Below are 15,200 nucleotides of genomic sequence, written 5' to 3' on the forward strand. Positions count from 1 at the left end.
GAGGTCCGTACAGTCACAAGGAACTGCCACATCTGCGCAGAGTGCAAACCGCACTTTTTCAGGCCGGATGGTGCGCACCTGATCAAGGCTTCCCGTCCCTTTGAACGCCTTAGTCTGGATTTCAAAGGGCCCCTCCCCTCCACCGACCGCAACACATACTTCCTGAATGTGGTGGACGAGTACTCACGTTTCCCCTTCGCCATCCCCTGCCCTGACATGACAGCGGCCACAGTCATTAAAGCCCTTATTCACACTGTTCGGTTGCCCCGCAGACGTCCACAGCGACAGGGGGTCCTCCTTCATGAGTGACGAGCTGCGCCAGTTCCTGCTCAGCAACGGTATAGCCTCGAGCAGGACGACCAGCTACAACCCCCGGGGGAACGGGCAAGTAGAGAGGGAGAACGGCACGGTCTGGAAGATCGTCCTACTGGCCCTACGGTCCAGGGACCTCCCAGTTTCACGGTGGCAGGAGGTCCTCCCGGACGCTCTCCACTCCATCCGGTCGCTACTGTGTACTAGCACTAACCAAACGCCTCATGAGCGCCTCCTGGTCTTCCCCAGGAAGTCCTCCTCTGGAACGTCGCTGCCGACCTGGCTGGCGGTCCCAGGACCCATCTTGCTCCGAAAACATGTGCGGGCGCACAAGTCGGACCCGTTGGTCGAGAGGGTTCGCCTCCTCCACGCGAACCCGCAATACGCTTACGTGGAGTACCCCGACGGCCGACAGGACACGGTCTCCCTGCGAGATCTGGCGCCCGCCGGCAACACGCACACCCCCCCGACACCAATCACCCCCTCCCTGCTACCGGCACACCCCGCGAGCGCCCCCTTCCCGGGAAGATCGGTCCTCCTCCCAGGTCCGACCAGACGTGAAGCTGAAGCAGAAACCGTAAGGCTCCCGGAGACGACAACACTGGAACAAGCACCACCACCGGGGCCGAGGCGATCGACGAGGACGACCAGACCGCCCGACCGACTCGTGGCATCGATGTAACACTACAATGTTGTGGACTTTAATGAGAACTCTTTCTTTTTCCCCCTTTTTACTGTAAATAGTTCAAAACAAAAAAAACCTCTGTACATACTGTGATGACATGCAAAAGTTTTCCTCCCAGGACCAGCCTTGTAAACCCTTACCACCATGCGAAGCACCACCCCGCCGGGTTCATTTTTAACAAGGGGTGAATGTGGTAGTATGCATTAGGGGTCACGTGGGACTGTGAAGCCGTGATGTCATTGGATGACAGATTCCGGGTCCTGGTTGGCTGTTGACCTCTAGCTCCGCCCTGAAGGCGGAGTATAAGAACCAGGAGTTCTCCCCCGCAGGCCAGTCTGCTACTGAACTGCGGGGAACAAGTCACGCTTAATAAAGCCTCATTGACTTCATCTCTATTCGTCTCTCGTGAGTCTTTATGCGCTACAATGACCAAAGTGAATAATTTCACACTTCTCCCGCGTTATACTCCATCTGCCGGTAGCACTGTCGCTTCACAGCTCCAAGGTCCCAGGTTCGATTCCCAGCTTGGATCACTGTCTGTGCGGAGTCTGCACATTCTCCCTGTGTCTGCGGGGTTTTCTCCGGGTGCTCCGGTTTCCTCCCACAAGTCCCGAAAGGCGTGTTCTTAGGTAATTTGGACATTCTATATTCTCCCTCAGTGTACCCGAACATGCGCCGGCATGTGGCGACTAGGGGCTTTTCACAGTAACTTCATTGCAGTGTTAATGTAAGCCTACTTGTGATAATAAAGAAAGATTATTATTATGTTGCCCACTCATTTAATGTGTCTATATCTCTTTGCAGTCTGTTTGTGCCCTCCCCCCCATAGGTTGCACCCCCACTTAGCTTTGCATTATCAGCAAACTTACATGCATTATTCTCTGCTTCTCTCCATTAGTCACTAATATCGATTGTAAATAGCTGGGACACCTGGGAGTGCTGCAGTGCACCATTTGTCATGGCCTGCCATCTTGAAAATGCACAATCTATCCCAACTCTCTGCTTGCTGTACATTAACCAATACTCTATCCATGCTAATATATCAAGTTCAATTCCATGAGCCCTTACCTTGTGAGTGGCACCTTATCAAAAGCCTGTTGCAAATCAAAGTATACTACATCTACTGGTTTCCCTTTATTTACACCACTAGCTTCATCCTCAGCGAACTCTAATGAATTTAACATAGAACATAGAATATACAGCGCAGAAGGAGGCCATTCGGCCCATCGAGTCTGCACCGACCCACTTAAGACCTGACTTGCACCCTATCCCCGTAACCCAATAACCCCTCCTAACCTTTTTGGTCACTAAGGACAATTTATCATGGCCAATCCACCTAACCTGCACGCCTTTTGGACTGTGTGAGGAAATCGGAGCACCCGGAGGACATCCACGCAGACACAGGGAGAACGTGCAGGCTCCGCACAGACAGTGACCCAGTGGGGAATCGAACCTGGGATCCTGCCTCGGGAAACCACAGTGCTAGCCACTTGTGCAACCTTGCTACCCAATTTGTCAAAATGATTTCCCTTTCATAAATGCTGGCGTGTTCTAATCATTCTAGACTGTTCTCAATACATTGTTAAGACATCCTTAATAATAGATTCCAGCACTTTCACAATTACTGATATCAGGCTAATTGGTATGGAATTCCTGGTTTTCTTTGTCCTTCCTTTTTTGAATAGCGGTGTTTGCATTTGCCAACTTTAATTTGTTGGGACTATTCCAGAACTTTAGACAATCATAACCAGTGCATTCAGTCTCTGCAGCTGTTTCTTTAGAGCCTGAAGATGTAGGCCATCAGGTCCTGAGGAATTGTCAAATTTTAGCCCTCGAGGTTTTGCAGTACTTTTTCTCTGTTGATACAAATCCACTTTATTTCCGCATTTTTATTAGCTACCAGGTTACCTTTTATTTCTGATATGTAACTTGTGTCTTCTACTGTGACGACAGACACCAAGAATGGAATTTTCTCATTTTAAGGCCATTGAGGCACTTTGAGAAAATGTTAAGGGGTTCTGAGCCTGCCCTGCCACCCACCCCTCACCCACACAACATGCTCTATGCAACATACCCCATAGAGCCCTCATCAACACAACACGCACCTATGCAACACCCTCCCATATGAAACAGCTCCCAGCATGCCCGGGGACACTGGCAGAGTACTGTGTTCGAATGACCCTCTTCACCCGGGGAATATCTCACCTGTGCGCCTCCGGCGGATTCTGCTTGCCAGGTGCATGCCATGGGGTGCCTGTCATGATTCACGCCAGTGTGCCCTCACACCAATGTGAATGAATATTCTATTGGGTGGGCTATCAGGCCTGATAATGATATTTAAATACATTCAAATAGGCAAACCAACATTCAACGTCATTGGTGGGGTCAATCGAAACAGGAAATCCCACCAGTGTAAACCATATATTCGGACTCCCGTGGGATTTCCCGCACCCACCACCCATCCCGCCTGTCCCCCAAAACTGGGAGTGAAAAGTCCGCCCCTAAATATTTGTGCAATGTCTCTGCCATTTCCTTGTTCTCCATGATCATTTTTCCTGTCGTTGCTTCTAAGGGACTGATGGTTACATTAGTTACTCACTTCCTTTTAATACAAATGTAAAAGCTCATACAATCTGTTTGTTATATTCCTGGCTAGTCTTCTCTCATATTTTATTTTCATCCTTTTTTTAGCAACTTTTTGATAGTCCTTTGCTGGTTTCTAAAATGCTTCCAATCCTCTGACTAACTACCGATCGTTGCAAAGCTATAAGCCTCTTTAAATCTTGTTATGGGCCAGGGTTTAACAACTCCAGAGTATACTATGGAGTCCACCTGGCCTGCAACCTTTACGCTAATTTTGGTTACAATGAACACAAGAGCCTGCCTTTCAGGCGTTATTCAACAGAGTTCTTAGGTGCTTTTAATCAAAACAACAAGCTTTATTCTATGAATTTAGTTAACATTTGTATAAACACACAGTAAGATTTTTTATCACAAACATAAACACCCCACACAGCTACAGTAATCTATTTATAACGCTTAATGAATTCCCCCTTAACTGTTCCAATTCAATAACAAAACCCAAGTAAAACCAGAAACCCCTTTTCAAAGGTGTGGCCCAGCACACGGCACTCTTACTGATATAAGACTTGCTAGTGATACTCTAGTTCCCCTTTCCAAACAGCAGGAAACAGCTTTTAAAATGAAGATAGAGAGACCCGTCTTACAACCCGTGCAGTTCAAAACCAGTCCAATCTCAAAGTGAAAGTAAAACCCAGAGCCACAGCCCAGCTCCACCCACACAATGACGTTAACCAATGTGATAAGTCAAAAACATTTCTTAAAGGTACACTCCCATGAAAATCTCTTCCACCTCCTTTGTAAGTCACAGATGAATTTTCCTTTTTTGTTTTTCAATGGAGTGTATTTTTGTTGAAAACTTGGTGTTGTTTCTCTAACTGTTTTCCCCTGTTTATTTGCTGTCATAACTTTAAATATATTTTCCAATCAACCGTTGCTGGCTCTTCCCTCGTACCTAGGCTTTGTTTAAGTGTAGGATTCTTGTTTGTGATTGAAGTATGTAATTTGGAAACTTAAATGTGGAATTCAATTGTATCAGTATTATGATAATTTTTTATAGTGGATCTTTGACTTTGACATTACTGATTAGCCCTGCTTCTATGCACAATACTAGGTTTAAAATAACTTTATCCCTTGTTTGTTTCACAGCATATTGTTCCAATCTGAAAGGTCTCTGATTTGGGTTTCACAGTCCACAGGTGAGTATCCCATGTGTCAAGGTAAATGTGGCCATCACTGGGTCATCAACTATTGTGGTAAAAGTGTAAAGAAAATGACCACTGAGAAAATAATGGCTTAGAGATTTAACGGTGATGTCCTTGTTTCTCATGCACTAAACAGGTAACTAAGCCTCCGATATGCTAGGCAGGAAGCAAGTGCTTATTGCAAGCCATTGCTGCATTGTCCACCATATTGGTGCAGGTATAAATAAAGTCCAGGACCAGTACCTGAAACATGTATTAGGTTCTTTGCATTTGAAAATAAGGATCCCAATGTTTGGGACCACCTGTGCAAAACTGGGTTGACCTGAACTCAAGTTGCTTCATGGCCAATTAACAGAAGTGGGTGTTATGTGCCGTCTCCCAGTTCAACTCTCACTCTGGATCACTTACCACCCTCCCAGCTCCTACACCTACCAATGGCTTGGCACTGTGCCGGAAAATATCAGAGGTCTTCAGCAGCATGCTGCCTGAGGACACCAGGCTTCATTATCCAGCTCAAGTTTCTGTCTGAAGATAGTGTCGAAACAAACCTGTTGGACTTTAACCTGGAGTTGTAAAACTTCTTACTGTGCCTACCCCAGTCCAACGCCAGCATCTCCACATCATAAAGATAATAAGACCAGAGGCTCAGAACTTGGTAGAACTCAAGCCTACCTATTCCGGCATAAGAATAGTTCCAGGTCAGCACATCCACATTTAGTGAGTGAGAATGCTACAATTAGTTGTAGCATTCCACCAGAAGTACAGTGACAGCTATGATCATCCAGACATGCGTAGCAGACACTTGTAGATTTCCAATTTAAATTAGGCCAATTAATATATTTTTAACCTCAAAAACCGCCACACAAGGACATTTGTGGCAAATATGGAATTGCCAGACCAGTTTTCTGAGGTAAAATCATTTGTGGAAGGTAAAAGGACAAAAGTATCCATCACTGAGGCTCCTTGCCATGCTTGGAATCGTTTTCCATTGAGAATTAATAACATTTCCAAAGTAATTTGAACATTGGAGGATCATTGAAGCTGCTGGCTCTCCCAGTAATTGATTATTTTATTGTCCTAAGAGTATGGATGATGCTTTCAAAATCACATGTATTGTCCATCCCTATTTACCCCAAAATAATTGCTTGTACAATTGAATGGTTTGCTAGGTGCTTTCTAAAGTTTGTAACTGCATGGTATAGATTTGGAGTAACATGTAGGTCTGACTGGTAAGGGTGATCGTTTCCCTCCTCTAAACGGCAATAAACCCTTATCCATTTTCATCTGGGGCCGTCCCATCCTTACCAGACTTATTAGCTGAAATTTTCTGACCATTCCTGCTGGTGGGAACTTGCAGCCCCACCGATGACGAACCCTTCCCACAGATCCTGACAGGCAGAGGCTAATATAGCAGCATCCTGTTCCAGATGTGAAAGGATCTTATGATCCATGTTTCCTGGAATAGGAGGAGGTATTGCAAATTTGCCTTTTCAAAATCAATAACAAATATAATATCAACACACAATAAATTCACTGAACCAGATGCTGTGCCCAGTTCACACAAACGTTCTCAAGGTAACGTTGGCAATACATTTTGGGATATAGATACCCTCTTCATAATCACTCACCATTCTTACTTGGAAATATATCCCCGTTCCTTCACTGTCACTGGGTCAAAATCCTGGAATCCCCTCTCTGAGAGCACTGTGGGTATACCTACACCTCAGGGACTGCAAACGTTCAAGAAAGCAGCTGACCACCACCTTCTCAAGGGAAATTAAGGATGGTCAATAAATGCTGGCTTCATCAGCAACATTGGATCCGTAAATCAAAATTCTTCAAACTTTTTTTCCTGGGACCCAACTGGTCAACTTTCAGGGCTCATGCCGGCTGGCCTTTACGTACAACGCCAGCCGACCTTCGCGACACATGCCGGTCAACCTTTGAGACTCACACCGGCTGACTTTTGCGACCCACCATTATTTCTTACCTTGAATGCAATAGTCTGCTTAGTCCTCACAACTTCACTTGCTTTGTCATTCAATGTTACATTTACGCTAAGTTCTTCAGCTGATGATTTATGATCTCGCTGCATCCTTTAAAAAAAAAATCAAGAGGTTTAGTCTTGAACTCAACATGTTTAGTATAGTATTCAAATGCCTTTGAAGTTTTGAGGGTTTTAAATGTTCATTTACCAGTACTTCCCTGCATATAACACACATGGGCTTTGCATCCTGATTTACATTCGCACAATTAACAAAGCCACACATCAAGAAATCATTTTTATTCTGCTTTGATGTAAATTTCAATTTTCTCTTTGTTGGGTGTTCACCAGAGACCCTGGAGCTTTGCATACAGCTCACACCAGCACTGCTTTGTCCTGCCATGGACTCTCCTGGGCAGTTCTCTCCAGCAGATTCAGTCGTGAGATCCTGCCTGTTTGTGTCTCTGGCTCTCTCTTCCTTATTAGAAAATGACCCACCTTCAGTTCTTCACACAATCCTGTTGCTTGCTTTCAGCTATAAAATGGAGGAATCTCTCTTCCGTGATTTTGTGCCCAAAGCACAGACATAAAGGTTGCATGACATCCGTGTACGTGACAGGCGCGTAATGTGCTCTCTGCTGTTGCTTCTGGCGGGAACACTCCATTGTTTGTCTTTAAAGGCCATACACAGCCAGCATTCTCAACTTTAAAAACGGTTGCAGCCGGCATTCTCAAAAACCGGTCGCGGCTGTTGGGCACTTCCCCCGCGATCGGGAATGCTGCGATTAATTGCTCCATGGCCCTCCCGACACCCTCTCCAGGGCGTGACCCTGAGTTTGAAAAACCCATTCGTAACTGAATGTAAAAAAATAAAATAAAACCAGTAGTTATAGGGCCTTTATCATCTTCTGAGTGATTTCATTAAGTTTTGGTTTTTCCCAAATAATGCAACGCAACGGAGCAGATTTTGCTCTCCAAGTAACAACGAGGCTCATGTTATTATTGTGCAAACGGTACAGCAGCTTCAGGTGAGGAGTAGATGTATGTTTAAAAGCCAAAAGGTGATGTCCATGTTGTACTGCATGGCCATTAGCTTTGTGAAAAGGGAACTGCATTGACCAATGTGAAGTAATTGTATTTGTGTGTTATATACAAAGAAAACACACCATAGAGAGCAAAGTCATGTCATTTCAAATCTAGGTACCCTTTGACAACGCGATAAGTGTTAATTAACGCCAATTACATTCTCTGGCACTGAAAATAAACTGTTCCACATTTGAAGTCTTAGTCCGGCCGATTTAAAAATGTAAAATTTTGCATTTTAAAAAGGTTTTTTACTTTGCATTTCCCTTTTTTTTCTCTCCCTCAATCCAATCTTTCTTTTCCTAACTTTATTTCTCTTTCTGAACATAAGTTGACATTGAGTTCACCGATTCTAATTTACACTTACTTCTCAGCTCTTGCACTGTTTATTTCATAGCCCTTCAGTGTGATTGGTTAGGGAGACACACAGTTGCTTGCCCTGTTCACACAGGTCCCAGGTAGCTGGGCTTCGCTTGCTGTGGGCATTATTAGCTCGCACTCTCAGCAACATGCCAAGCAAATCCTCTCAAAACAACTTAAACAAGGGAAAATGTAACTAGGTGTGCTGCCAAATCAAATTCTTGCCTGGTGATCATTAGGCAAAGCTTTACCCTTTTTATATGAGTTGAAACTCTTGAAAAGTTGCTTTTAGCAATCAAACTATTAAACACTGTGGTGAGTGTCACCGACAAGTGGAGGAGGAATATAACTTAATTTCTTTTCTTTGAAGTGACACTGAGTGGCATATGAAAATAATGCAATCAGGTTTTTACTTTGCTCTTAATACGGCTGTTGGCAGCGTAATTTAAAATATTGGTTCATCTTTTGTTCAGAAAAATATCTTCAATGGGAATGGATATAAATGCAGGAAACATGATTAAATCAATGCTCGCGAGCAAGCATTTACTGCATTTTTGCGCACAAAACATTCCCCTCTTCCTTTGTACTGTGAGTGACTATTTAAGACGACCAAAGTCAATAAATCAATAAAACCTTTCAGCTTTCAATCTGTTGCCCCCAAAAAGGTGATTTTTGGGTGTTTTGTCATTCATAAGCTTTGGTGACAAATCCTTGCCATCATCCCTGGATAAAATCGATCAGCTCTTCTGTTTCATTAAAGGACAGATAGAAAGCATTTTGTGTATCTGGAGTCCAAAAGAAAAAACAGGGGAAAGAGAAAGGGCCTGCCAGGCGGTTGTGGCATCAGCAGCTGACGGTATTAGGAAGAAGGTCAAGTTCAAAGGTCACCGGTCAAGCAGGTTGTCATCAGTTTCTCACAGCTATCAGACCAGGAAAACAGCTGCTTCTTATTAGTAAAATCCCTCATGCTGTAAAGGGAGATGGCTAGGATAGGCTACATTGGAGCCAGGGAGTGGTCTGAAAAATTCATTCCTGAGTGTAGATCAGCGTACACGTTAATCTTTGCAACAGACCTACCTTGATAATGTCTCCTTTAGTTGCTTTAATACAATTCAGTTTTATTACTCTCTGTGGGTCTTCTTTAACTTCATTATTTTGCAAAGAATAAAAATGATACAGTTCCTCCATTAGGTCCACATCTGTCGTGTCTGAAGACTGGCGCAATTATGCACTTTTGTAAATTTACTTATGTGCTTTTTTTCCAGATTGAGATGCCGAGGTAAGAATCCAAACTCCATGCTACAGGATACATGCAAAGAGCAGCAGAGAAGGCAAGATATATCAGGAGCTGGTGGTGACACCGAACTTAACTTTTGTTAAGTAAGAAGGCTGAATTCCTCTTAGGCACTTGAATCTCAGTAAAAACGTGCAGCATTCCCTGTGTGTCATCACGCATTGAGTTAGTCAGTTTTCTAATTGTACTGCACAAGCCTAAATTCAAAACTCCTAATCCTTCGGATTTGTAAAATCCTCTTGTTGATTGTTTTTAAATGCGCAACTCTCTTTAAGATATAAAATACATAGGTATCTGTTAACTTTACATTCCATTACAAGAGTAGTTTGGTTTAACAAAGAGGTATTATATATATCTCTCACACATGCACTTTCTGCTCATGTCATGGCTACCAGTGCGTGGCTCTGATTCAGTGACCTGTGCAGCAGGGGCCACCTCTATACCTCATATTACAGGAACTAGGTGACAATATCGCTGGAGTAAAGCCAGCACAATCCATCTAATGCACCATAATAGCCATGATTATAGCTTCAACCTTCCAGTGTCCCTCGGAGATGTCAACTTTTTCCAATTGCTTTCACTAACAACTGATATCCTGGGCATTTATTAGTAAGGAAATATAATGCTCTCATTCACTACTGGATTGCACAATAGTTCGAATAAAAAAATTAAAGATCCATGGTAGGTTGCCACTGCAATCAAGCTCACACTTTCCATCTCTATGGCTTCAAGTTGTGAACCTGGCCAAGTATTTCCACCTCACAGTCATATTTATGGTGGGTCCCTTTAACATAGTTGTTTTCCTTAATGAGTAACTTAACTTGCTATTTATCCCCCCTTATAGGTTGAAAGCAATTGTTCTTAAATTCCATTTCTTGGCCTCTGTCCCAGGTTTATGCTCTCCAGCATTGCAGGTCATGATTCATCTGTCAGTTAGAAAGTACACCAAAGGGCGGTTGTGAATTTGGCGCCAACCATCAGTTTATCCTGCTCACCCATCTGACCTGAGACTGAGGGGAAGAGGAAGGGGGGGGGATAGAAATGGATTCTTGGGAGGTGGCACAAATTGAGCAGAATTGCACAGGTCACGTCTTGGATGCTCTGTTTATTATTCACTTCTGTTAAATTGAAAAAGGAGTTGAATTTTGGACAGGGCGTATCAGGGGCAGCGGATATGGGGCTGGATTCCCCATACCTCGACGCCGAAATCACGGCCGTCGCTGGGGCAGAGAATTCAGCTCCCCGCATGGAATCGGGAACAGCGCCGGTTCCCAATTCTCTGGGGCCCGAAAAGCTACGTAGTCTCCGCTGCACATCCCCTTACCTGAGGTCATTGCTGGAGGCCTTCCCCGCCATTCTCCACCCCCGACCGGCCGAAGTCCCGACAGCGTGGATCTAATATGGTCCTGCCGGTCGAGATACTAGTGTGGCGGCTGCAGACTCAGACCGTGGCCGCCCTGGTCGGGGCGGGCCAATCGGAGGGGAGGGGGGGCCTTATACGCGGCCGGGAAAGTTTTGGGTGGGCGGTCCGGGTTGGGGGCCCGGCCGATCGGGGGTTCTATTTTTAAGGTCCGGCTCCGCGATCTGAGTCCGCCATGGAGCACGGCGTGGCCGCTGGTTCTATTATGTTTCATCAGCCTTGGGTCAGACTCAGTGGTGGCATTTCTTTCTGAATCGGAAAGACGTGTGTGTTCAAGTCCCACTCCAAGGGCGTCATTCTCCGACCCCCCACCGGGTTGGAGAATGGCCGTTGGCCGCCGTGAATCCCGCCCCCGCCCCCACCGAAGTCTCCGCTCCCGGAGATTGGGCGGGGGCGGGAATCCGGCCGCGCCGGTTGGCGGGACCCCCCGCTGGATTCTCCGGCCCGGATGGGCCGAAGTCCCGCCCAGGAATTGCCTGTCCCGCCGGCGTAAATCAAACCTGGTATTTACCGGCGGGACCAGGCGGCGTGGGCGGGCTCCGGGGTCCTGGGGGGGGGCGCGGGGCGATCTGACCCCGGGGGGTGCCCCCACGGTGGCCTGGCCCGCGATCGGGGCCCACCGATCCGCGGGCGGGCCTGTGCCGTGGGGGCACTCTTTCCCTTCCGCCTCCGCCACGGTCTCCACCATGGCGGAGGCGGAAGTGACTCTCCCCACTGCGCATGCGCGGGAAACTGACAGCGGCTGCTGACGCTCCCGCGCATGCGCTGGGAAACTGACAGCGGCCGCTGACGCTCCCGCGCATGCGCCGCATTTCCGCGCCAGCTGGCGGGGCAACAAACGCCATTTCCGCCAGCTGGCAGGGCGGAAATCCCTCCGGCGTCGGCCTAGCCCCTCAATGTTGGGGCTAGGCCGCCAAAGATGCGGAGACTTCCGCACCTTTTTGCCGGCGCGATGCCCGTCTGATTTGCGCCGGCTTTGGCGCCAGTCGGCGGGCATCCCGCCGTTGGGGGAGAATTTCGCCCCAAAATTCAAGCTGACGTGCCAGTTGCAGTACTGAAGGGGTGCTGCACTGTTGAGGGTGTTGGCTTTCTGCTTAGATGGTAAACCAAGTCTCCACCTGCCATCTGGAGTGGATGTAAAAGATCCCATAACGAAGAAAAGCAGGGAACATCTCCCAGTCCTTGGCCAATATTTATTCTTCAACACCATTGAAATAGATTTTTGGTCATTATTTCATTCACGTTTACAGTTCCTCGCTGTGCCCAAATTGGCTGCAAGACTTTCTAAATTGCAACAGCGACAGTACTGCACAAGGAATTCATCAGCTATGCTGTGTCTTACTGGCAGCACGGTGGCGCAGTTTGTAACACTGCTGTCTCATGGCGCCAAGGTCCCAGGTTCGATCCCGGCCCTGGTTCACTGTCCGTGTGGAGTTTGCACATTCTCCCCCTGTCTGCGTGGGTTTTGCCCCCACAACCCAAAAATGTGCAGGGTAGGTGGATTGGCCACGCTAAATTGCCCCTTAATTAGAAAAAATTAATTGGGTACTCTAAATTTATTATTTTTTAAATTAAAAAAAAGCTATGTCGTGTCTTAGGTTGTCGTGAGGTTGTGAAAGCTGCGTATAAATGCAAGTCTTTCTTTAAAATGGTTGCTATGCTTTTCTCGAGGTATTTAACAGACAGCCTGACCAAAAGTTAGCAAAACAATAGCTCATTGACGGGCAACATTAAAAAGTAATCCAGGCTATTCTCCAAGTCAGTGTGTCTCAGCAAATGTCTACTATTGATTTCTGAGAACTATTGATTATCTAATTCTAGGCTATTGCTTTTAGCTTGTTGCGACTGCCTGATTGGGAGTATAATGCCAACCTATAACTGGTCCTCAAGGAAACCTATTAGTCCTTAGAGAAACATGATTGTTTTCAGAACTATGAAATAGGGGCTAGTTTTGCTTGGCTTGCCTTCCTAATGTTTGATCATTGGATATATATTGATATGAGTGTTAAACTGATTAAAATTGGAATATGATGTACATAGGAACAGGTTCAGGCCATTTAGCTCCTTACACCTGTTCCACCTCCCAATAGGATCATACCTGATCTGTGACCTAGCTCCAGGTATCTGATTTTGCCCCACACACCTTTGTATCTTTGGTTAACAAAAAATTCAATTTGTCAATCTCAGATTTAAAATTAACAATTGACTAAGCATCACCTGCTGTTTGCAGAAGACAGTTCCAAACTTCTAGTGTACTTTTCGAACTTCACTACTGAAAGAACTGGTTAAGCTATGTCCCATAGTCCCACACTTCCTTACCAGTGGAAATAGTTCCCACTATCTACCCCATCCATTCCCCTTAATATCTTGAACTTTAGGGCGGCACGGTGGCACAGTGGTTAACACTGCTGCCTCACGGCGCCGTGGACCTGGGTTCGATTCCGGCCCCGGGTCACTGTCCGTGTGGATTTTGCACATTATCCCCGTGTCTGCGTGGGTCTCATCCCCACAACCCAAGGATGTGCACGGTAGGTGGATTGGCCACGCTAAATTGCCCCTTCATTGGAAGTAAATGAATTGGGTACTCTAAATTTATGTTTTAAAAAATCTTGAACTTTGATCCCTTAAACCTCTTAATTCAGGGAATACCCAGTTTGTGTAACCTCCCTTAGCAATTTAACACTTGGGGTCCAGATATAATTCTGGAAAACCTGCACTGCACTCACGCCAGGACCAATATAGCCTTCCTAAAGTGCGATGCCTAGAATTGATCATTGTATACAAGGTAAGATCTAGCGAGGGATTTGTGTAACTCAAGCATAATTTGTATTCCTTTGTATTATAGTCATCTAGATATAAAAAACAGCATTCCATTAGCTGCTTTGATTATTTCCTGTACCTATCCATAATGTTAATGATCTTTGTACATGAACTCCTTAGTCTCCTTGGACCTACACTATTTATCACTTTTCACCATTTTGAAAATATACTTTTCTATCCCTTTTAGGTTCAATGTGGTTGTCCCTTCACTTTTCTGACATTGAAATCCAACTGTGGCAGATTTGTCCATTCACTTAATTGAGTAATATCTCTTTGAAATTTTAGGCTTGCTCAAGACACTGGTTACATTGTCACCTGTCTTTGTGTCGTTTGGAAACTTGGATATATATAGCTCTCTTTCTCATTATCATAGTTGTTAATAAGGGTGATAAATGGTCGAGGCCCAGCATAGGTACATATAGGACATCATGAGTCACATTGTGCCAATGGGAATACCTGGGGGTGGGGGGGTGGAGAGGAGGAGGACAGGCACTCCAATTCGTACTGGCTCCAACATGTCCCTGGGCCATTACACAGGAGCAAGATATGGACGGCAATTAAGGTGACTATGGTCTATTGTCGGAGGCTGATTGGAATTTTCCAGTTGGCCTCCAAATCCCAGCAAGTGATAGGGAGCAGGGCAGCTGCCTGGAAGCTTCCACCCAGCAGAAGACATGGGGGCCAGCAATCCAGGCAGGCTTAGATGCCCGCCCTGCTGGCCTGGTTCCAATAGCAGCCAGAGACTGAGAGGCTCTCTCCACAATGGTGACCTGTTTGCAAAGGCCTTTTTTAACTTTAGTTTTGATAAAATTGGAGAGGATGTTTCTATTAAGGACCATTCGGCTTTCTAATTAAGGATAACTAATTGGCCATATTGGGAAAAATCGCAAGTGAGGAACCTTTCCCCACACAGTGGAACCTAACAATGGGATCCTGAAGTCCACAAGAAAAATCCTGCCCACTGTGCTGGAAACCATCTATTCCTGGGGATCTTCCACTCTTTAGTGCCATTATGTTCTTTGTTACTGCTATTAATTTTGGTGAGCACCTATCCCTGCTCTAATATTGATTTCCTTGGGAGTGTCCAATAGCCTATCGGTAGTATAATGGGGGTTAATGGTAATGAGTGATGTATCAATAGTGACATTCGTGTTAGCGGCTTTGGAGAGCAGAGGGAACAGTCCTTATTCATGGGAGACATGCCTACTCTGTAATTTATCTTGCAAATAGTGTTAATAAACCAGGCTGAAGTAACCCTCCGGAGTCAAACCTATGTACATAGGAACAGGTCAGGCCATTTAGCTCCTTACGCCTGTAAAGTTGCCAGAGGTAAGATAAGCCACACAATCAGCACGTGGAAAGTTTCCTCTCTTTTCTGATGTAAAGTAATAATTCAACATGTCCATCATTTCCTTGTTTTCAATTACAATGTCACCAACGTAGTTTTTGAAGGGACA

General features: G+C 45.6%; 1 long non-coding RNA gene across 2 annotated transcripts in view; it reads right to left on the reverse strand.

Moving 5' to 3' along the window:
• The window catches only part of LOC140387274 (uncharacterized), a 252,974-nt gene that overhangs the window by 20,282 nt on the left and 217,492 nt on the right, over positions 1-15,200 (reverse strand). Inside the window, exons 1-2 of one of the 2 annotated variants that reach the window (XR_011933823.1) lie at positions 9,287-9,608; positions 6,773-6,878 (exon numbers count right to left, since the gene is read on the reverse strand). This is a non-coding gene — a long non-coding RNA (uncharacterized lncRNA). Of the gene's footprint in view, positions 1-6,772; positions 6,879-9,286; positions 9,609-15,200 lie in introns of those variants that run through there. The other variant, XR_011933824.1, reaches the window with a different exon arrangement.

The sequence above is a fragment of the Scyliorhinus torazame genome, chromosome 12 (genome assembly GCF_047496885.1).
Source record: "Scyliorhinus torazame isolate Kashiwa2021f chromosome 12, sScyTor2.1, whole genome shotgun sequence".
NCBI lineage: Eukaryota > Metazoa > Chordata > Chondrichthyes > Carcharhiniformes > Scyliorhinidae > Scyliorhinus > Scyliorhinus torazame.